Source organism: Bufo gargarizans, chromosome 3, assembly GCF_014858855.1.
Source record: "Bufo gargarizans isolate SCDJY-AF-19 chromosome 3, ASM1485885v1, whole genome shotgun sequence".
NCBI lineage: Eukaryota > Metazoa > Chordata > Amphibia > Anura > Bufonidae > Bufo > Bufo gargarizans.
Window position 1 is genome coordinate 386892427 of NC_058082.1, and position 25358 is coordinate 386917784.

Below are 25358 nucleotides of genomic sequence, written 5' to 3' on the forward strand. Positions count from 1 at the left end.
GATATTTCTTGGCCCAGTCTTGACGTTTCAGCTTGTGTGTCTTGTTCAGTGGTCTTGTGTGTCTTTTAGCCTTTCTTACCTTGGCCATGTATCTGAGTATTGCACACCTTGTGCTTTTGGGCACTCCAGTGATGTTGCAGCTCTGAAATATGGCTAAACTGGTGGCAAGTGGCATCTTGGCAGCTGCACGCTTGACTTTTCTCAGTTCATGGGCAGTTATTTTGCGCCTTGGTTTTTCCACACGCTTCTTGCGACCCTGTTGACTATTTTGAATGAAACGCTTGATTGTTCGATGATCACGCTTCAGAAGCTTTGCAATTTTAAGAGTGCTGCATCCCTCTGTAAGATATCTCACTATTTTTGACTTTTCTGAGCCTGTCAAGTCCTTCTTTTGACCCATTTTGCCAAAGGAAAGGAAGTTGCCTAACAATTATCCACACCTGATATAGGGTGTTGATGTCATTAGACCACACCCCTTCTCATTACAGAGATGCACATCACCTAATATGCTTAATTGGTAGTAGGCTTTTGAGCCTATACAGCTTGGAGTAAGACAACATGCATAAAGAGGATGATGTGGTCAAAATACTCATTTGCCTAATAATTCTGCACGTAGTGTATATTATGAGGTAACCATCTGTCACACCAGTAAGTGAATACATCTAAGGTACTTTTTAGTAGTTAATGATTGTATATAATTAGTTACATTATAATCAAATATCCACATGACAGGTTCCCTTTAAGACTTTCCCATGGTAATATTCGCAGGGTTCTATAGTCGACAATATCCACAAACCTGAATAATTTATTAGTAAACCAAGGTTTTTTAAAAAAATGGCTCCACGCTCATTGGGATCTGTGGGTTAAATAGAAAAAAAAAGTCATGGATGATGTGACAAATCCCCCTCTTATGAGTGTGCCACGATTACTTGGAGAGGACTACTTGCCAGCCTCTTACCATGTGATTACGGTCCCATGTTGAATGTACCTGTTTTATGTAATAGCTGCATAGTTAAATAGCATAGTTAAATAACTTCATGTATTTTGCTGTCTTTTGCTACCATGTGGCTAATGAAGTCTGGCCTCTGTCCCTGGGAGATAAGTGGATCACTTCTCAATTGTCTCCAGGACAAAAGACTGTGTAGAACTGGTTTTCGGCAGAAAAGAAAGTGTAGTTCTGAATGCCTGTGTTACTTCCAGTAAAATCTTGTTCCAGCATTCAGCTTTGGCTCATGTATGGAATTATTTGGCGATACCAGCGATACTAGTGATAATAGCGATTTATTGCTCTGTGGATTATTTGGCTGTGCTATTTCAAGGGAAGAAGGGAATACTGCAAGAGGAGTTTTGCTGGAGGTTGCAGCATTACTTGGCCCAACTGGATGGGCCTGTATCAGAGGAGGGTATACTGGACTATAGAGATGCCACTCGAAAGGGTCTGTGGTATGAGGCCTTAGAGGAGGTACAGCGGCGGCGGAGAGAGAGCCTTCCCAGTGAGGAACAGAGGTTCCAGGTACTCGTGGCCCTGCGGTCACCCTTCCTAGCAAAACAACCCTTTGCTGAGTGGGTGACGAAACTGTGGAACCTGATTCGGGAGGAGTTGTGGCTGGACAAAGCATAGCGGGCACTAAAGTGGTATACCACCTAGCGCAACCCATGGATGACTAACCACTATCTGCCAGAGGGAGAGGATTATAATGGTCCGGGCTTACTGTGGGAAGCCTTTGAGGAGGGAGATGACTTTGGATGCCCCACAGAATGTCGGTTCTGGGACATCCACGACATCAGGGAAACCATGCTGGACCTTCCCCGAGCGGATGACCTTGGGCCAGACCTGATGCATCTAGTCACCGTGGAGTGGGAGCTGGAGCAGAGCTACCGTCAACTGTTTAACCTAGCTCAACCACCATCCCTCAGCCCAGAGGATTGCCCAACCAACCTCAGAGGTGAGCAACCTCATAGACTGGTCCTGGGAGGACCCACAGACGGCAGGTGGAGATGGTACCGGGGTCTCTCTACCGGCCCTACAGGGATGCTGGGCCGCCTGCCCAGATCTCCAGCGGAAGTTCATATCACAGGGAGAGGAGACAACCGGTCTCTCTCCCCAGCGGCAACCTGAGTTCCAGGGGGAGGAGATGCTGGGTCCCTCTGCCCTACAGCAACCAGAGTGCTGGGGAGGAGAGGCAACCAGCCTCACCTTCCAACAGCAGTCAGGGATACCGGGAAAAGGGGAACAAAAACCCCACTACACGGGCGCAGATAAGACCGCGGGCTCGGTGCCAGTCCTACAGGGATGCTGGACAGTCGGTCCAGATCCCCAACCATCTCCGCAGGGATACCATGAGGAGGAGGTAAGCGAGCCCTCCCCTTCCCAGCTACTTCCCAACTGAGTTCTGGGGGCAGGGGATGAGCCTGCGATACCCACTGATCCCTTCCCAGCGGAAGAGCTGGCATCAGGGCAGAGCGCTGCTAACCTCTGCTCCACCGACCCCCTTGTTACAGGGCTGGCTTGCACCCCCCTCACCCCAGCAGAAGTGCTGGCATCAGTGCAGAACGCCGCTGACCGCTGTCCCCCAAGTAGCCCCAGCAGTTTGCCTAGCTGCACCAGGGATACTGAGGATGCTGAACTGTTTCACCACAACCTGGGACCTACAGACCAGCACTGTCCCTTGTGGGTGGGCTTCCCGACTAATCTAGGTACTGACCGACAGGAGGTCAGATACCTGTTTAGTCTTAACCCCAAAGGGAAGATATGTGACAAATCCCCCTCTTTTGAGTTTGCTACGAGTACTTGGAGAGGACTACTTGCCAGCCTCTTACCATGTGATTATGGTCTTATGTTGAATGTACCTGTTTTATGTAATAGCTGCATAGTTATATACACTCACCTAAAGAATTATTAGGAACACCTGTTCTATTTCTCATTAATGCGATTATCTAGTCAACCAATCACATGGCAGTTGCTTCAATGCATGTAGGGTTGTGGTCCTGGTCAAGACAATCTCCTGAACTCCAAACTGAATATCAAAATGGGACAGAAAGGTGGGCTACAACAGCAGAAGACCCCACCGGTAGAGTCCGAATTTGGCATAAACAGAATGAGAACATGTATCCATCATGCCTTGTTACCCCTGTGCAGGCTGGTGGTGGTAGTGTAATGATGTGGGGGATGTTTTCTGTGCATACTTTAGGCCCCTTAATGCCAATTGGCCATCGTTTAAATGCCACGGGCTACCTGAGCATTGTTTCTGACCATGTCCATCCCTTTATGACCACCATGTACCCATCCTCAGATGGCTACTTTCAGCAGGATAATGCACCATGTCACAAAGCTCAAATCATTTCAAATTGGTTTCTTGAACATGACAATGAGTTCACTGTACTAAAATGGCCCCCACAGTCACCAGATCTCAACCCAATAGAGCATCTTTGGGATGTGGTGGGATGGGAGCTTCGTGCCCTGGATGTGCATCCCTCAAATCTCCATCAACTGCAAGATGCTATCCTATCAATATGGGCCAACATTTCTAAAGAATGCTATCAGCACCTTGTTGAATCAATGCCACGTAGAATTAAGGCAGTTCTGAAGGCAAAAGGGGGTCCAACACCGTATTAGTATGGTGTTCCTAATAATTCTTTAGGTGAGTGTAAGTTCATGTATTTTGCTGTTTTTTGCTACCATGTGGCTAATGAAGTCTGGTCTCTGTCCCTGGGAGATAAGTGGATCACTTCTCAATTGTCTCCAGGACAAAAGACCGTGTAGGATCGGTTTTGGGCAGAAAAGAAAGTGTAGTTCTGAATGCCTGTGTTGCTTCCAGTAAAGTCTTGTACCAGCATTCAGCTTTGGCTCATGTATGGACTTATTTGGCAATACTGGCGATACCAGCGATTTATTTCTCTGTGGATTATTTGGCTGTGCTATTTCAAGGGAAGAAGGGACACGGATGATACCGTCACAGATGATTTTTCAGAGACCAAGGAAAAGCGTTGTTTGCAATTTCTCCAAACGTTATATGTGAGGGCCATAGGACCTAGTAATTTTGGTAAAAGGTGCTTCTGGTAGGCGTGACCATAATAGAGAGTTGGGGTGTATGGGGGCTATCCATCATTTTTCTCTCAACCCATCTAGAATATGCCAAAAGTGCAGACCAGGCCGGAAGCCTCCTAAGGTGTGTAGCCCAATAATACTTTGCAATATCAGGTACCGCCAAATCCGCCTTGCGACCTAAATGCGGTAAGGCTAGAGCACGCTATGCGGCCAAGAAAAGATATCGGTAGTGACATCCACTTGTTCATAAGGGCTTTAAGGTCCTTGAAGACCGCCGGGAAATTGTTGGCATATAAGGAGGAGTACATATTGGTAAGATTAACACCCAGATAGAGTATAGAGTTCTCACTCCATTTAAAGTGAAAGTTAGCTTTTAAGATCGCTAGTCTATCAAGGGGATGGTTGAGCGGCAGGGCCTCGTATTCACCTTATACCCTGAGAGCCTACCATATGACTCTAGCCATTTAAAAAGGTTCGGGAGTTTGACATGAGGGTCCATTAACGTCCTAAACCCTTTAGGTGTTCCACAAGAGTTTTTGGCAAATGGAGATGAAATTTCAGAATTCTAAATTTTGGGAAAATTTTCAATTTTAATAAATTTTTTCCAGTAACAAAGCAAGGGTTAACAGCCAAACAAAACTCAGTGTTTATTGCCCTGATTCTGTAGTTTGCAGAAACACCCCATATGTGGTCGTAAACTACTGTACGGGCACACGGTAGGGCATAGAGGGAAAGGAGCGCCGTGTGGTTTTTGGAAGGCAGATTTTGTTGGACTGGTTTATTTACACCATGTCCCATTTGAAGCCCCCCTGATGCATCCCTAAAGTAGAAACGACATTAAAAGTGACCCCTTTTTGGAAACTATGGGATAAGGTGGCAGTATTGTTGGGACTATTTTTATGGTACATATGATTTTTGGTTGCTCTATATTACATTTTTGTGAGGCACGGTAACCAACAAATAGAAATTCAGAAATGTCATCTCCATTTGCCATAAACTGTTGAGGAACACCTAAAGGGTATATAAAGTTTGTAAAATCAGTTTAGAATATTTTAAGGGGTGTAGTTTCTTAGATGGGGTCACTTTTATGGAGTTTCTACTCTAGGGGTGCATCGGGGATTCTTCAAATGGGACATGGTGCCCCAAAAAAAGGCCATCAAAATCTGCCTTCCAGAAACCATATGGCATTCCTTTCCTTCTGCACCCTGCCGTTTCTGTAAACTGCAGAATCAGGGTAATAAATATTAAGTTTTGTTTGGCTGTTAACCCTTGCTTTGTTACTGGAAAAAACTGATTTAAATGGAAAATTTGCCAAAAATAGCTGTTTTGGCACCATTTTTATATAATTTTTTTGACTTTTTTTATTTAATTTGTTCATCTGAGGGGTTATGTAATGGGGCATTTTTCTAGAGCAGATTCTTACGGAAGCAGCTATACTTAATATGTCTCATTTTTTTAATTCTTTTAAGTTTTACACTATATTATCCTTTTATAAGCAAACAAAAAAAAACATTTTAGTATCTCCATAGTCTAAGGGTCAGTTTTTTTTAATTGTTTTTAGCCAATTATCTTAGATAGGGGCTCATTTTTTGCGAGAGGAGAGGGCGGTTTAATTGGCACTTTTTGATTGCTTGCTATTACACTTTTTGTGATGTAAGGTGACAAAAAAAAAAAACTTTTTTTGGCACCGTTTTTATTTATTTTTTTGACCGTGTTCATCTGAGGGGTTAGGTCATGGGGTATTTTTATAGAGCAGATTCTTACGGACACGGCGCTACCTAATATGTCTCCCATACATAGGTTTTACACTATATTATCCTTTTATAAACAAAAAAAAATCTTAGTATCTCCATAGTCTGAGTCAGTTTTTTTTTATTTTTGTTTTTAGCCGATTATCTTAGGTAGGGACTCATTTTTTGCAGGATGAGAGGACGTTTTTATTGGCACTATGTTGGGGGGCATATGACTTTTTCATCGCTTGCCTTTTTTTGCACCATTTTTATTTAATTTTTTTGACCGTGTTCATCTGAGGTGTTAGGTCATGGGGTATTTTTATAGAGCAGATTCTTACGGACGTGGCAATAATATGTCTACTTTTTGCATTTATTTTAGTTTTACAAAATAATATAAAAAAAAAAAAAAGTATTTTGTCAAGTCTGAGAACCATAGTTTTTTTTCCGATTGTCAGTGGCTAAATGGAATTAAAATTGGGGAAGGGGATTATAAATTTAGTACTCCATGGAAGTGTGGTACTCCCTGAAGCAACCGTCAATGCAGAGGCCCGAATGATCGGGGCACGTGTCACACTGAGTGGAGGTGTCCTTCCGTATCCCCCTCCTGCAGGGGAGGGCTGGGAAGGGGGGAAGGGAGACAATTGCCCCCCCAGGCCACCCTAAGGCCTCGTTCACACTTCAGTGTTTGGTCAGTGATTTCCATCAGTGATTTGTGAGCCAAAACCAGAAGTGGAGCCTCCACAGACATGAGGTAGAAGGGAAAGATCTGCTCCTGTTTTGTGTTTAGAGTTGCACCTGGTTTGGGCTCACAAATCACTGATGGAAATCACTGACCAAACACTGAAGTGTGAACGAGGCCTAAAGCATGCCAAAAACGGCCACTGGGCCGTTTTTAACGCTTTTAAATTCCTCAGGTTCTAGTTGCCAGCAGCGGTGGGGGGGGGGGGGGCAGTAGGAGATGAGCGCTTCCATTGTGGAAGCGCTCATCTCCATATTCATCTGTATCGCCGTCTTCAGGACAGCGATACAGATGCCTGTGCTGCAGCAGGGGAGGGAGAGGCGTCTTCCTTCCCTGTTCTTCTGATAGGCTGGCTCAGGCGGCGCAGTAACGTCATTATCATCACACCGCCTGAGCCGGGCAGCACACAGCGGGGGACACAGTCCGGAAGAGGCCTGCATCACATCACTGCTGGGGAAAGGAGCACTATAGGAGCATCTGCTGGGGGCACTAAGAAGGGACATTTTTTTTACTGGCATATTATGGGGGACACTATGGGGAAGGGGGAGAGGAGCACTATAAGGGCATTTACTGGGCACTATATAGGGGTATTTTATACTGGCATACATTATGGGGACATTAGCTCAACTGCGGGCACTAAGCAGGAGTATTTCATGATACTGTCATAATATAGGGAGAATTATTACTACTAGGAGGTATTATGCGGAGCTTTACTACTACTGGGGGGCTATGAGGAACATAATTACTAGTATGGGCACTATAGGGGCATTATTACTACTACTAATTACTAGTATGGGCACTATAGGGGCACTATTACTATTACTAAGTGTGCTCTGGCAGAGAATTATTTCTATTGGTGGGATTTTGGGGAGCACTGTTACTTTGGGGGGAACCCTGGCATAATATCAGCTTAGCACAAATATTTTTGGGGGACATTATCTTTATACTATTAGTGTCTGGGTGCAGTAATTTTTTAGAGCACTGTGTGCCAATAATTGTTGAAGGGGGACACTATCTGTGAGGTAGTAGTATTTCCAGGGGGACTGTTTCTGCAGTATAGTATTGTGGGTGGCAGGAAAGGGTGTTCAGAAGATGTGAAGATGATGGAAATGTGGGAAACTAATTTCTGTTTGTCAATATCTGCAGAGACGGGAGATGGCTGAAAAATCATCATGGCGGTCTGGTCTGAATGGAGAAGATAAAGAAAGAGATGGATGTAAGAGGTATGTGGCGCTATGTAGAAGAGGAGATGCTCCGGCTCATCCCCCTGCCATTTGCAGAAGGAGGATTCAGAGCTGGGTGAGGACGGCCAAAGCGGGCAACAGGCCACGGGCGGGTGGCAGATGGTGGGGGGAACCACAGGCCTTGAGCAGGATCTGGGGGGGGGGACAGAGCGGAAAAGCTTCCTGGTTGTAGCCTGTTGTTTATTGTATAATGTGAAGCAGGCAGTGCAGCCAGGACAGGCCCCCCTCTCCGTATGGTGTGTAGAGACAGGCCTCAACTATAGAATGTCAGTGGTACAGTGTTTGTTGGGAGTGGCCTATTATATGTAGGAGGGGCTTTTAATAATGGGCAGGGCTAAAATGGGCCACTTGACTGGGTTTGCCCCCCAGGACTAAGGCTGCCAACCCTCCCCTGCCCTCCTGTTACACACTCTGCACTTTTTTTGGGACGGTCCCTTCTTTCAAATATGGGGACCACACCTGGAAAGTGTTGGCCAGGGACGATCCGGGCGACTCCAGTTCCCAAGGTACCCCGGCCTGCTATTTCCCGGTCAGAAAAGATCAGAGCCTTGAGGACTGCGTCATAGAACTGGAGGAATTTCCCTGCGCCAGCGCTCCATGACAGCACAAAAGGGTTGTACAAGGCAACCTGTACCAAGTAGACCGCAACTTTTTTGTACCATGCCCGGGTTTTGCACATGGCATTATATGGCTTGAGGACTTGATCAGAGAGATCAACTCCTCCTATATACTGATTGTAGTCGACGATACAATCGGGCTTGAGGACCGTTGCCGCGGTACCTCGCACAGGGACAGGGGTGATGCCGTTACCGTGAATTGTGGACAGTACAAGGACATCCCTCTTGTCCTTATATCTGACCAGCAACAGGTTTCCACTGGTAAGGGCACGGGTCTCACCCCTGGTTATAGGTACCTGGAGGGGTGGGTAGGGAGGCCGCGTTGATTTTTCCCACAAGCGGACGTGGATCTGGCGGCGAGGGACTGGAACAAGGGGATACTAGTATAAAAGTTATCCACGTACAGGTGGAAACCTTTATCTAGCAGTGGGTGCATAAGGTCCCACACAAGTTTCCTGCTAACACCCAGAGTGGGGGGACATTCTGGGGGTTGAATACGGGAATCTCGCCCCTTGTACACACAAAACTTGTAAGTGTACCCTGAGGTACTCTCACAAAGTTTGTACAGCTTCACGCCATACTTCGCCCGCTTAGAAGGAACATACTGATGGAAAATGAGTCTCCCCTTGAAAGCAATGAGAGACTCATCAAACGCAACCTCCCTTCCAGGTACATAGGCCAACAAAAATTTGGCCCCGAAGTGATCGATGACCGGCCTGATTTTGTACAGGCGGTCATAGGCAGGATCACCTTGGGGGGGGGGGGGGAATGCTGTATTATCTGCATGATGCAGGCATTTCCAGGTGTCCTCAAACCGGGTACGTGTCATGGCCGCCCGTACTGTAAAGTGGGGTCTGGTAGAGGACGTCCCCACTCCAATAATGCCTGACACAGTTTTAGACTAGGCCCATGTGCAGCACGAGGCTCCAAAACATCCTCATCTCGGCTGCACTGACTGGAGTCCAGCCACCCGCCCTAGCCAAAAAGGAGCCCGGGTGTTGAGCAATGAACTGTTGGGCGTACAGGTTCGTTTGTTCCACTATCAGATTCACAAAGTAGTCACTGAAAAAAATACTAAAATAGTCATATTCAGTGAAGCCCACTGTGGGAATCTGGATTCCTGCTTGGCCAACAAAATCAGGAATCAGAGGCTTAAAATGCTCTGCGGTACACCAGGCAAGTTCACCGGTAGGGGGCTCAGGTGGACTTATCTGGTGGGCCGGAAAACTAGCTGCTCGTACTAGTGTGGGCCACAGGGTCCCAGGCATGGCGGTCCCCTTGCTCCGCCTGGCAGCGTCTTTGGGGGCTCATCATCATCGCTAGATGATGAGGAGGACGCGGATGACAAGAGGAAAGTGGAGTCATCCTCGTCCTCACTGGGACTCTCAGATTCAGAGGCCAGCAGGCCGTCTGCCTCCTCGGCCGAGAACGTCCGGCAGGCCATATGGGAGTGTGTGTGTGTGGAAAACTTTATTCAGTGTGTGTGGGGGACGGGTGTTTGCGTACTTTGCCCTACACCTAACAGAAAAAAAAACTAAATAAAAAATTTGAAAATCCCAAACAGTGTAAAAAAAAAAAAGATTCAAGCGCGGTGATCAACGGTGGGGTGGGCAATGCGCTAACTGTGGCCGAACGCTAAGAGTGCCGGCCACAGTAAGGGCATGAAAAAAAAAAAACACTTGCGCCCAGTGCTCCAGACAAAAAAAATCTCAAGGAGCTATTGGCACCTAATCTGAAAAATTTAGGAGCCTGTGACAGGGTGTCACAATGTTTTGCAGAGAAAGTGCTGGATGGTGTGTACGTTGCACCAAGTTTCCGGCACTTCATGTGTTAAAAGGCTCCAGGAAGATTTGGTTTTCTTTGTATCCAGAAGCTTCCTGGGAAAAAGAAAGCCAGTTTAGTGTCCTGGAGCCGGTCAGGGAAGAGTTGGGTAGGTTCCCTGACCACCCGGAGCCAGTCCGGGTTTTACCTGCCTGGGGGACTGCTCACACAGATGTACTAATTAAGTCAGCAGCCCTGACCCAGGAGCTCTCTCTCTGGGAGTCTGGGCAGTCTGTATGAGAAGCTGCAATCCTAGGAGCTCTGAGAGCGGGCTGCTTCTCCACCTAACTACTGAACTGTAAGTTGCTCTGTTTTCCCCTTGAAATTGCTCTTTGTGTTTAGTGTTATGAGTTTAGCTAGGGCTGCCGAGTGAGATAGGCAGGAGCCAGATGGCTATTGTTATTTTGGTTTTTGTTCGTTGTTTTGAGCAACTTGCAAAATAAATTAGCAACAGTGTGACGCACAAGCTACAAAGGTGTCGATTGTTCTTGTTTCTGCCCAAAATAACCCCGCAGGAAGGTGTAACAGTTCACAAATTGGTGTCGGATGCGGGCAGACGGATCCCTGCCAGATACCATCCCTCTAGCAACTTGAATTGCATTTCATCTTATCATCCAATACGATGGAAGACCTGGTGTTGAGGTTGGCACAAGCCTGTGCAACCCAGCAAGAAGCAAATGCAGTCCAGCAAGAGACTAATGCCAGATATGAAAAAGCTTTGGCGGCACAAGCTGAAGCTGCAGAAAGAGACAGGCAAATGCAAGCTGAAGCTGCTCGGAAAGACAGAGAAACTCTTACAGAGGTTCTGCAGCAGCTGGCGAATATGCATCAGGATCGACCTAGCAATAGTGGGTTGATTAAAGCAAGCCACTTTCTTCAGAAAATGACCCCACACGATGATGTGGAAGCGTTTCTGAATAGGTTTGAACATACCACAGATCGGGAGGCGTGGCCTTATACTCAGTGGGCGGGGTTGGTTGCTCTGTTTCTAACGGGGTGACTCTCAGAAAGCGTATTTTGATTTGTCTGCTGAGGATGCCCAGGACTATGAGAAGCTAAAGCTAGAAATTCTCTGCCGTTTGGGTGTCACTCCGGCTGTGCGGGCCCAACGAGTGCACCACTGGAATTACCAATCTAATAAGTCTCCCAGGTCACAGATCAATGACCTAATTTATCTGGTACGAAAGTGGTTGCAACCTGAGATACTCACGGCACCCCAGATTGTCGAAAGGGTCACAATGGATCGCTTCCTGACCGCGCTGCCGTTTGAATTAAGAAAATGGGTCAGTCACGCTGATCCAAAGTCTGCCAATGAGTTAGTTGAGAGGGTTGAACGCTACCTCACAGCAGAGGGGTTTTTGGCAGGGGGGTCTGTCCCTGAGAACTTGCCTGTAAAGCGGCGTCGCAACCTTAAATGATGATCCTGGTTTGAAAACGTGGGTGAAGACCAACATGGATACAAGGCTGCTGAAAGAGACCCTACCAGGCTCCGGTGTCCAGTGCTGGAGGTGCAAAGCCCGAGGGCATGTGGCTGCTAAATGTCCTGACGTCCCAGTACCTATGGAGTGTGGAGCCGCTCTGCCCCTTTCCTTCTTTGCTCATCCAGCGTGTCTGACATCTGCGCTGGCTCACATGGCACAGGTCAAAGTGGGTGAAAGGAGTGTCCAGGCCTTGCTGGATTCTGGGAGCCTCGTTACGCTTGTACATTCAGACCTTGTAGCTTCAGACCAGCTGAAAAACCAGTGCATGGGTGTTGTGTGCATACGTGGTGATTCAAAAAGTTATGGTACAGCGGTGGTCCCCATTGAGACTCAGTTTGGTGTGACGTCCCATGAGGTTGGAGTATCTAAATCCCTGATGCATAGTGTCATACTAGGGCAGGACTTTCCTTTGTTCTGGGACCTGTGGGCAGTCGAGTTTCCACCTTGTCATATATCTTCTATATGAAAGAATCTTCATATAAAAGAGAGGATAAAAAAAAATATAAAAATTATATTATCCTCCAGGCGGACATAAAAAAACGCCTCTAAGTTCTTTTTATCAAGTATCTTTGATTTGTGCAAGCAGTGAAACAAAGGGACAATTGTATATGCAAAAATATATTATTGTTTATTATAAAAACCAAAGATAAAAAGCAATACAACTGCAAAACAAGTGATGAAGGTACAAAGTAACACCCAAAATGTACCACGCGGTGGTGTTGACACACTCCTATCTGATCAGCACAGTATGATTTAATGATTTATGACGACCAGTATCATACTTTTAACAAATGGACTCATATACCAAGAGAAACTTAGGATCTTCTGTTATCAAACAGGCTATAACAATAAAACACGGATGTACAGGAAAATAACTGTTATCCCTTGACTCTGTTTTCCTATGACCAATCAAAAATATATGATATTAATATGATAAAATATTCAGCTCGGCAATCAGACTAAGGAAAATAACTTTCCAAGGGTTTAGTCCTCTTTTCAAATAATGCCAGATCTTCCATTAACAATATGCATCTTTGTAAGAGAATAATCAGCATTATGGAGGCACCTAAGACTATATATTCCCACAGTATGGGAACTCTTGGCTAATGACTATATCTTATTAATATCATGAGTAGTAAACAAAATATACGTTACCGGGTCAAAGGTAGACAGAGTTCAGATGGGACCAGTTCTGAAGAACTTTCCTAGTAATCCAAAAAGAATAATCCAAGTTTCTTCTGATAAAGTTTTTCTTTTTGATTGAATGAATGGATCAATGGATATATGGATCTTATTCCCTATCTCTCTAGTTCTCTCTTGCTACCCCGCACACGAGTAATTATTTCCCCCCTTATCTAAGAATCATCCCCTTTAGGTTAGGGATTCCCAATCAGGTAAGGTGGGTGTACTTGCATGCTAATAACACCATGATGTCATATCAACTCCTAATATGGTAAAGAACAAATAATGAAATAATATAATATTGTCCATCTGCCTCCAGATGGCACTGCGGTATTGTAAATGAACATCACAACTTTAAGCATTTAAAATTAAATATCTAATAATATGTTTTCAGGACCTTGTTGACCTTTCTATATAAATCATTGAGGAAGGTCTTTCCCTGACACTTTTAATTACCTATGTCCTGGACTTGTTGGAGTTGACTGTCTTCTCCTATCTTTTTGAAATATAGGTTGACTTGATGAAAATTTTATATAGCGGCTTTGATGCTTGGCATGGGAACTTGTACATTTCACTTATCTACATCCACGAATAGCTATTGTTTTGAAATGGCATTTACTCTTCCCAGAAATCCAATTAACATAAACTTGCTTGTTTCTATACCTTCTACAATACCTTCTAAATGGTAAATACATGGTATGACATATATATAAATTGATACATTGTTACACATAGATAATACATTATATGAATTATTGATTAACATATGCTGTAAACTAAATATACCATGCAGAGATATATATAATATAATTATGAATATATAAATTGAACTTCATATAGCAGGTGTGCCTCAAGAACATGAAACCTTATCAAGTAACCTTGTTCCCTCCAGACAGATATGTCTTAGGGAGTTGACTTACTCCTTACAGATGGTCCCATATCTTTAGCAATAACTTTTAAACACAATGTCCGTTTATATTATTTTTTATAAATTGAACTTGCCATGAACTCATGCCATGAACTCATCTTGGCTTCCTCAGCTACATAATAGAACTTTGGTTCAGGCTGATTTTATTCTTAAAGGCAATGAGATGAGTATACATTTTGATCATAATGTCATTAGATAATATTGTATACGTATGAAAATGCACAACAACCTCAAGTTTCCCTAAGTGTGAGGGATGAAACTCCGGCTAGCCTGCCTAACTTTGGGGATTCTGGTTCTGAAGTACCAGCCGGTGGACTGGCCCCAGTTAAGCCTGACCAGTTCCCCTTCTCTGTGCTAGTGGGGGGAATCCGAGAGACCTCAAGAGTCTGTGGAAGAGTTACCTATGCCAGAAATAAACTGCTCTCAAGATAACTTTGGCACATCCCAACTGAAGGACCCAACGTTAGCTCATGCTTGGGAAAATGTTGCTGTGGTTAATGAGGTTGCCCACAGTACGGGCTTGGAGAAGGTGTACCCTCACTTTGCTGTCAACCATGATCTTCTCTATCGTGTTGATAAAATAAGGGGTGAAGTCATAGAGCAACTAGTTGTTCCCAAATTGCATAGGAAAGTGATACTTGACCTGGCTCATAAAAACCCAAAAATGCAGCAACGGGTACTCCAGAGGTTTTTGGCCTGGTATATTTGCAGAAATCAAATGAGTCTGTGCGTTTTGCCCAGAATGTCAGTTGACGTCCCATGTGCCTCATTACCGGGGACCCTTGGTACCCCGTTACCCATCATTGAGGTACCTTTTCACAGGATTGCAATGGATTTGGTGGGGCCCCTGGTGAAGTCTGCAAAGGGACATCCATACATTCTTGTGGTTTTAGACTATGCCACTAGGTATCCCGAGGCAATTCCTCTGCGGAACACGTCAGCTAAAACTATTGCCCGGTAGCTGTTTCATATGTTTGCTAGAACAGGCATTCCCAAAGAGATCCTGACGGATCAAGGAACACCTTTCATGTCAAACGTAATGAAACGTTTGTGTAAGCTGCTGGGTATAAAACAGTTAAGGACATCTGTCTATCACCCTCAAACTGATGAGTTGGTTGAGCGCTTCAACAAAACCGTCAAGAGAATGTTAAAAAGGGTCGTTGAGGCAGACGGGAGAGATTGGGATTGATTGCTCCCCTACTTGATGTTTGCTGTTCTTTCGGTGCCTCAGTTGTCTACTGGGTTTTCCCCGTTTGAGCTTTTGTATAGGCGACACCCCCGGGGGCTTTTGGATATTGCAAAGGAGACATGGGAAGAGGAGCCCTCTCCCCACCGCTCCGTGGTGGAACATGTTCTACATGTTCTACAGAAGCAGGACCGCATCACAGCTGTAATGCCCATAGTACAAGAACATATGAGACAGCTCAAGAGGCCCAAAGTCGCAAATACAATCAGGGAGCCAGACTCAGGGTTTTTCAGCCGGGTGACCGGGTCCTGGTTCTGGTTCCCACTGCAGAAAGTAAAGAGGTTGTAGAGAAAATAGGGGAGGTGAATTATAAAGTCCACCAACCTGACAAACGGAAAAAAATGCAAATCTATCACGTCAATTTAATAAAGGCCTGGAAGGAACCGTTAGTTTCTATGGCAGCTGAGCCTTTCAGCCCTACACTTCAGAGGAGAGTTACTGAGGTGAAGGTCTCGGAGACTTTGTCAAGGGCACAAGCCCAAGAGGTAAAGGAATTCCTCCTTAGGAATGCTGATGTGTTTTCAGAGTGGCCAGGTTGCACTCATGTAATTAAGCATGATATTGTTACAGATCCACAAGCTCGGGTTCGCTTGAAGCCATATCGCGTTCCTGAAGCCCGCAGACAGACAGTAGCCGGTGAGGTTCAGAGAATGTTGGAGCTAGGTGTTATTGAGCCATCTCATAGTGATTGGAGTAGCCCCGTGGTGTTGGTACCAAAACCGGATGGGTCCTTGTGGTTTTGCAACGACTTTCGCAAATTAAACGAGATCTCAAAGTTTGACGCTTATCCTATGCCACGAGTGGATGAGTTAATAGAAAGGTTAGGTCCAGCCAGGTACATTACCACCCTGGATCTAACCAGAGGTTATTGGCAGATTCCACTTACTTCAACGGCTAGGCAAAAGACAGCATTTTCTACTCCACAGGGCCTGTTCCAGTATGTGAGAATGCCGTTTGGGCTTCATGGGGCCCCTGCCACCTTTCAGAGGTTGATGGATGAAGTCCTCAGGCCACACCGGCACTTCGCGCTGGCCTACCTTGACGACGTGGTGATATTCAGCTCGGATTGGGAAAGTCATCTTCCCAAGGTCCAAGAGGTGGTAAACTCAATTCGGCAGGCTGGTCTGACGGCCAATCCCAAGAAATGTGCCCAGGGCCTTGAAGAGGCACGATACCTAGGGTACATTATTGGTAAAGGCCTCATCAAGCCTCAGGCTCAAAAGGTACAGGCAATTAAGGAGTGGCCTCAACCTTGCACAAAAAAACAGGTGAGAACGTTTTTGGGCATGGTAGGGTATTACCAGAGGTTTATTCCAGATTTTGCCACCATAGCTGCTCCACTTACGGACCTAATCAAGGGCAAAAGCTCAGGGGGAATTTCTTGGAACAAAGATGCTGAGGTTGCGTTCTGTAACTCAAGGAGGTGTTATGCAGTAGGCCAGTTTTGATCGCTCCCGATTAAAAAAAAAGTTTGTTGTTCAATCAGATGCTTCCAATGTGGGCCTAGGGGCCGTGTTGTCACAGTTGGTGCATGGAGAAGAACACCCAGTGATATATTTGAGTAGGAAGCTAACCCCGGCTGAGAAAAACTATAGTATTGTGGAGCGTGAGTGTTTGGCCATCAAGTGGGCTTTGGAGACTCTGTGATACTATCTGCTTGGCCGTCGATTTCAGTTAGTGACAGATCACTCCCCTCTTACCTGGATGTCACGGGCCAAAGATCATAATGCAAGGATGACCCGCTGGTTCCTGTCACTACAGGACTATAATGTCTTAGTGGAGCACAGAGCAGGAAAGCTGCAGGACAATGCTGACGCTCTCTCCCGAACTCATTGTATGTTCTTGGAAAGTGTCCGTACCCACGGGTTCAAACAGAGGGAGGGGGTATGTGACAGGGTGTCACAATGTTTTGTAGAGAAAGTGCTGGATGGTGTGTACATTGCACCAAGTTTCTGGCACTTCATGTGTTAAAAGGCTCCAGGATGGTTTGGTTTTCTTTGTATCCAGAAGCTTCCTGGGAAAAAGAAAGCCAGTTTAGTGTCCTGGAGCCGGTCAGGGAAGAGTTGGGTGGGTTCCCTGACCACCCGGAGCCAGTCCGGGTTTTACCTGCCTGGGGGAATGCTCACACAGATGTACTAATTCAGTCAGTAGCCCTGACCCAGGAGCTCTCTCTCTGGGAGTCTGGGCAGTCTGTTTGAGAAGCTGCAATCCTAGGAGCTCTGAGAGCGGTTGGCTTCTCCACCTAACTACTGAACTGTAAGTTGCTCTGTTTTCCCCTTGAAAATGCTCTTTGTGTTTTGTGTTATGAGTTTAGCTAGGGCTGCCGAGTGAGATAGGCAGGAGCCAGACGGCTATTGTTATTTTGGTTTTTGCTCGTTGTTTTGAGCAACTTGCAAAATAAATTAGCAGCAGTGTGACGCACAAGCTACAAAGGTGTCGATTGTTCTTGTTTCTGCCCAAAACAACCCTGCAGGAAGGTGTAACAGTTCACAGAGCCAAATTAATTTTTTCGTTGCCAAATGTAAAATACATATAACTATAATAAAAAATAAAAGACTTGTCTGGCTACAGTGCGGGGAAAGCGGACTGGGGTGACGTTACGCAGTCCGGCATGCTGCCCAGATGTGGCATAGCACAGTAGGGCCCATTCCTTGCGGCTCTTCAGTGTACAGGGCCCCAGTGAACACTGAGCAGATGCGTCCACTCTGGGGTTCACCTGAACACCTACTTCTTTGGTGTAAGAGCGGCTCAGTCAGCCCCAACTCCGGCCCCAGCTGGCTGAGCAAGGACTACAGCTGAGCCCATAACTGGTAGTTATCCAGGCAGTTAAAGAGAAGGGCAGACTTCATGGGCCCCCTTGTAGGGAGACCTCCAGTAGGGCCCCTTGGGTTTGTAGTAGGGGGGCTGTAGCCGATAAGTGGACCCATAGTTTGGGAAGGGCGGATAGGGAGGGTGCATGATCAGAGTCCTGCAAGGAGCAGGTGGGCTGCGCGGCTGCCCCTTATATCAGCCTAACGTTACTTTACCAACCGGCAGCCCTGCAGCCTTAACACCTTCACTGCCAGCCACACCTGAGCCTCCACAGCCTGGTGGCATCTCCGCATTGTAGGCTGTAGGCTGTACAAATGGCAGAGTGCTCCCTCATACCGCTGCACGTGCGCCAACTGATGGAACTGGTCACAATTGCACTTATCAAGCTCACACCAGAAAAGGTTCCCCCCCACTTCAGCATACAATTGGAGATGCGCAGAGAAAGTTAGGTAGGTAGGCGGGGGGGAGATACTGGGCAACGGCAGCCATTAGCAAGTGGCGAGGTGATCATCAGTCATCTCACCACTTGCTAATGTTAAGTTTGTAAAGGGTTACTAGGAGCCCCGTGCTGGTCAAGACACTCAAAAGCCAGTGAACCATATCTCTTTCAAAAGTCTGTGCTTAGTAGGAGGGGAGGTTATCTCCTGGAGGTTATCTCCTCCTACTAAGCACAGATTATTGAAAGCGATATGGTTCAATGGCTTTTTAGCGTCTTGACCAGCACGGGACTCCTATTAACCCTTTTATTCCCTTATTAAGAATGTTTGTGAGCCCAGGCAGGGAGCTCACACGGAGCACCAGCAGCGGCCACCTGAGTGTTATCAGGGTTGTAAAGACGATAAGAATTAGCCTTTATCAGCGGCAGCGCAGGGGTGACTGTGACAGTCTGTTTGTAGATTGTTAAGTATTCGCTTCTCAAGCTAACCTCTGTTCTATGGAGCAGTCGGCATGGAGCAGCTCCCTGTCTTCATGACTCTGACTGAAGATCAAGCTGCTGCTGTGTTCAGCTCGGGAGAATGGGGTGTGAGAGGAACAGGTAATGGCAGGGCAGCCCGGGGGATACTATCACCAATCAGCAGCCTCCTCTCTAATAACAGAGCTCTGCATTGTGCAGAGCTCTGTTATTGGATTGCCGTCTGCCTGCTGTATGAAATCCCGTTCGTACTTCTTAAAGCGGCAGAGCAGCGGAGGGTCTAGGCGCAAATGGCGACAAGACTACAAAGTCTTGTCGCCATTTTGCAATTCTAAGTCGCATTGGCAACCATTTTGGTCGCCATCTGGAGCCCTGGGTGGGGGGGGCAAGCCGCAGCACCCCTAGAGGTCTAGGGTCACACAGTTGACTGCTGTGGACCCCAGACACCCAATCCGGGTGCTAGACCACAATAAAAACGTTATTTTTGGCCTAGTAGGCCTGAAGCCTATGCGGTAGTGAAATCCTGCCGCAGGCGTGCATGATGATGTCACCGCGCGCACCTGTGCTGGGACTCAGCAGCACAGTGTCGGGGCTCTGCGAGCAAGCGCATGTAAGTATTTTTTTCTTGTTTTTTTTCTTTCATGTGCCAACTTTGGGGGACGTGAGGGGGCTCGGGTGCACACAGGAAGTCGTGGGGGGGAGGAATATGGTGGGATACTGTGTCGGGCAAAATTATTATGGGAGGGATTAATATGTGGGGGGAACATTACTATATGGGCAATGTGGACAATATAGGGTGTTATTACTTGGGGCACTCTAGGGGACATTATAACAGCTATAGACACTATAGGAACATTTGGGGTAATTTATCAAACTGAAAATCAAGTTCTACTTTGCACCAGTTTGATAAACGACCCAAATTATGTCTATTAGGGTCACTATTTTTTCAGCAGTAACTATACCTGTTAGGAATATTCTTTTCTTTCCCTCTTATTGGTACCCCTTGTACCAGACTTCGGTATTCAGCTTGATTTGATTCTTATCTGGGGCCAGAGAGAGCGACGTTGATACAAGACACACTTCTGGTGTTGTTCAAAGTCACTCTAAGTCTTTATTGATCTTGTGAGACATATATAGTCCTAATCCAATATCATCATGTTTAAGTTAACCAATCACAGAGTAACACACGTCTTAGCCAGCTACATATTTCAATTATCTTATCTTTTATCAGAGTCAAGGCTATATGTGGGCAAAACATAGTTTTCCAAGAACTCTTTACCCCTATGTGTTCCTGTGTACGTGATGTTAGTACATCACGTACACAGGAACACATAGGGGTAAAGAGTTCTTGGAAAACTATGTGTAACGGACCGTTTCAGCAGACAAGGGGTTAAAATCCGTTTAGGCGATATGCCCCTTTCTGAGAGACAGGCACAGCTACTGCAGAACACAACCTCCTGAACTGGATACAAAATAGCACTCTAAACTGGAACCTCACGAATAGCTGCTAGCAGACCAACAGGAAAAGCATACAATCAGCTTACACTCCTGGCAATCAGTCTCTAACAGCATACAGGGAATCCCCCCAATAACGAGACAAGGCTCCGTGTTGAGGGTCAAGCAGTGGTCTGACGTGCTGGCACACCCAGCCTGGTTTTTATTACAGTTGTTGCAAATACAGGACAGATACAACACAATGCATCATGGTTTCCTCCTCTCTGTCCCGGAGACAACCGAGAAGTAATCCAATTATCTCCCAGGACAAAGGGAAATCGCCAATACACATGTGGAGACAACAGGACAGACATCACCATTTTAAACAAACAATGGCACAATGGGACAATAGAAACACACCCAGCATATTCCTCCCAAGCTGACAAGTTACACTTATTATAAATAATCAAGGAGGCAATTGTGATTATAATACTAACAAATAATATTCTTAACCAACTCAAATCCAGCATCCAGCTCAATAACCAGTCCCACCAAGAGGATGAATCAACATCCATCTTAATATTATTGGTTATGTCATGTAACGATTGAATATGGGATTGGATTGATCTGGAATGGTCAGATAAATTAAAGCAACACATTCCTTTAAAATCCTGACACCCTACATTGTCTTTCAGCAACAAATAATCTACAGCAAATCTGTTTTCCAGCACTGCTCCTCCTAGTCCTTGTAGATCTAATAGTATGTCTGATAAGGCCATAGAGGTATGATTCAGAGATTTGGCCAAGTCACATGCAATAGAATTTATAGTACGAGAATTATATATAGCCAGTGCAGGCACTCCTGTTATGGAAACACCCAAATTTATATATTCTGCATGACTGAGAAGGGGTAGTGTAGAGTCACAGTCTTCTGATGAAGTCTTGGTAACTGATCTATAAGCTCTCCTGATAGGGGGTCGACTGGGAAGGGCTAAAGTCAGCCTGGATAATGCACAGGGACCTCCAATAACATTGGCAGGGATGTAATTGTAAGTGCTGTTACCACAAGACAAAAACCATCCCTTAGGGAGCATGATATTATAGATACAACTAGGTGTCACTATGGTTTTGTTACAACTCATGGAATTATTCAGGGAGCTAGCAGGTCTACTATTCTTTTTACAGGTGTCCTCAATGTAATCATATACATTATTCTTAGGTAATCCTTCTTTTATACCTTTATCGTCACAATATAAAGTCATGTCTTGGGAAAAAGTAAAACAGGTCTCTGCTGCAGTCACGTTAATAGTCATTATTCTAATATTATCCATGCCATTTTCTAATTTCTGAGACTCCCCACAGAAATCATACAAAGGAATAAAAGATTGTGTATTGTTAACCATCAACCAGACTTCAAGGAGGGATTCATCGGGTGTAGGCACAGCAACAACACATGTTTGTATAAGGTCTCGTGGACTCTGTAAATCTTTAAGGCGCAATGAGCTAACATTTAGGGCCTTCACTATCCTGATTATACTATTCTGTTCAGAATAAGAGGGGCCAGGAACAAAAGGATCTTGCTCCTGAGCTCTTTTAGAGACTGTGTGATTATTTGGTGCACCATATAATAAACTCATCTTCTCTGGATGATTAATACAAGTGGTAATGAGTCAGATTGGCAAGAAAACACAAAGATTAATAATCAGCAGCAGACAAACAAATCTCCCAGAATATTGTGGGTTCTTCATCTTCAGCCTGTGGCAAGGCTTCTTCTGAGCTCCCCTCTTTGTTCAGGGATTTCACACCTGCTTCACCCTCTTTGTCTTTGTTGGACACCGGAGAAGAAGCCTCAGGGACCCTTTTCACCCTGCTAGCATGAATCCAGATCGGAGCCTCCTCTGTGAGAATAGCTGTTCTAGTGACTGCTACCATCGTGGTAGGGGGTCCGAATGCCAGCTCCTTGGGATCTTTTCCTTTACGTAGTACCCTGACCATCACCGTGTCCCCAGCCCAGAAGGGGTGCGTTGGTTCCTGTGGAAGTGTACAAGCAACTTTTTCTTCAGTGTTGCTAAGAACTTTATTCAGTTTTGTGACATATTCTTCCCTAATCTGGTCTATGTTGCCTTCCTGTACCACTAGGGGGTGACTTGCCCAAGGAGTTGGAAAGGGCCTACCCATAAGGATTTCAAAGGGTGACAGTCCTAACCTCTTATTGGGAGTCATTCTTATTTCTGCCAATATAATAGGTAGGATTTGTTTCCATTTCTCAAAAGTACCTGCTGTGGCTTTCCTAAGTTTGTCTTTAACTGTTCGATTCATGCGTTCTACAATTCCGGAGCTTTGGGGGTGATACGGGATATGAAATCTCCATTCCACCTGTAGCAATCTGGCTATTTCTCTATTTAACTTAAATGTAAATGCTGGCCCCCGATCTGATTCAATAACCAGGGGACATCCCCATCTCGGAATTATCTGCTGAGTGATAATCCTTGCTGTGGTCTTGGCATCTTCCGCCTTTGTAGGGAATACCTCTGGCCATCTAGAAAACATGTCCACTATGACCAGAGCGTATTCTTGCCTACCCTTTGTCTTGGGGATATGTGTGTAGTCAACATGTAAATGATATTTTCTTACCGTCAGCTGTGGTGAAACCCCTGCGTTGCCAGATTACCCCATGGTCCCAGACAACCCCGTGTGCATATCTGCTGTCTGTGTATATTGTGACAGGTTTGTTTTTGTGTATTTGACATGCCCTTGTAAGTGCTATTAATTCTGCAGCTTGGGCTGATTGCACATGAACGGGTCGTGATTCAAGGATAATATCTGCCAGCATCACTACTGCATATGCTGCACAGTAGACGGTGTCGAGTGGACGTGAACATGAACCGTCTACAAACATTTCTGGTGCGTCTGGTATGGGGGTGGCTGACAAGTCTAGTCTGGGGGAGGTTTCGTATTCTAGTACCTTGAGACAGTCATGTTCGTCTGGTAAAAAGTCTTCTGTCCCTTTTAGTCCTAGTAATGCATTTAGTATAGGTGCTGGTCCTGCCATATGTGAGGCATATTTAATCTGTAATGATGGATCACCGAGTAAAAGGACTTCATATCCTGACAATCTTTGTGCTGACATGTACTGCGTATGAATACCTCTGAGTAGTCCCACTACGTCATGGGTAGTATGCAAGACAGTGTGGTGTCCCAGTATAAAGGGTGTGGCCAATTCCACCATCGCACAGGCCACAAGAGTACGTAGACATGCCAGCATCCCTTGTACAGGGACAGGCATTACCTTTGAGAAAAAGGCACAAGGACGCAACTTTCCCCCATGTTCTTGAGTGAGTACCCCCGCCATGGTTTTACAGGTTTTTCGTGCAAACATGTGGAATGGTAGGTTATAATCATGGAGGCCCAATCCTGGGCTACACATCAATGAACATTTCAGAGTATCGAAAGCATTCAACATTTCTTTTGACCATCTTATTAGCTCTGGGGATTCTTCCAGAGTGGCTTGCCTCAAAATATTGTCATAATAAGAACAGTCGGGGATCCATTGTCTAGAGTAGTTTATCATACCAAGAAAGGACAGCATTTCCTTCTTAGTGCGAGGGGTGACCAGGCCCGCAATAGACTGGATTCTCCCGGGACTGATTCTTCTTTCCCCCTGTGCGAGAACAAAGCCCAAGTATTCAACCTGCTGTTTGCACCAATGCAGTTTCTTTAACGACACTTTATGACCACATTCTGACAACCATTTCAACAAGGATATACCATCATATACACTTGCCTCCATTGACATGCTGCACAACAGTAGATCATCAACATACTGTATCAGGATGGAACCTTGGGGGGTGCCACGGTTTCAAAGTGGCTTGGAGGACCATGCTGTACACAACTGGTAAATCAGCATACCCCTGTGGCATTCTACCCCAGGTCAGTTGACGTCCCTCAAAGGAAAAAGCAAAAAGGAGTCGGGTACTCTTATTAACTGGGACTGAGAAGAAAGCATTTTTCAAATCAATCACACTAAAACAGACGGCTTCCGCGGGGATGGAGGAAAGGAGATTTGTGACATCAGGAACCACCGGGGCTATGGGCGCAATGAGATTGTTGATTGCCCTCAAATCCTGGACAAAGCGGGTAGTACCATCTGCCTTTGTCACAGGATTGATAGGGGTTGAGAAAGGTGAAATCACCTCCTCGAGAATTTCTTTTTTCAGAAATTCTTCTATCATTGGCCGTAGCCCCTCAATCTATTCCTTGGACAGTGGGTATTGCTTTTGATACACCGGTGTGGCACCGGGTTTAAGATTTGCTTGATAAGGTGTGCAATCAATCAGGCCTGTGTCATAGTCGCCCTGTGACCATAGTGAAGGGTTTATGTCTCCTAGCTCAGGGTGGTCCTGTAAACTAACAAAAGTACATATAGCCGGGGTCACTATGGGCATGGTGGCTGAGTGAATACTTAGTCCGTAATTTTTTACTGTCACCCCCAAGTCCAACTTCACAAACAGGTCCCTTCCTAATAAACTTCAATCCGGTATGATGCTGAAAGTATGGTCCGTGATGTATTCAGCGTCCACTGTCTCTATTGGGAGGGCACCCGTTTTATATGTTTTAGTTAATACCCTGTTGATTCCCATAGAGGGGTCAGACTTTCTTAAAGGTCCCTTGTACATATCTTTGTTTTGCACACTGGAGGTGGCGCCGCTGTCTGCCATGAATCCTACCTTTCTTCCCGCAACTTTAAGCAAAATAATCGGTGTATCTCTCCAGTGGGTGGTGACCTGTGTGAAAGCTGGGTTGACTCACTCCGGGCCCCGTTAGTAGGGTTGTTGATGATTCCAATCAATGGGGAACCTGGGCTGAGTCTGTGTACCCTGTCTATCTGTATTCTGTCCCCTATGTGTCATGGGCTGTTGTTGGCTGTGTGCTCCCCGATTCTGCATGTCTCTCCTGGGCATTGTGCACTGTCTAGCCCAATGTCCCTCCTGTCCACAGTTATAACAGCGGTTATTCATGGTTTGGAAGTCTTGGTTTCTATCATTTGATCTATGAAAGTTTCCTGATGTCTCTCGCTTGTTTCTCCCTCTCCCTCAGTTCCCTGCATACGCATGTGTGGGGGCAGGGGATTTGCTAATGTCGAAACACCCTGCAGCTTTCT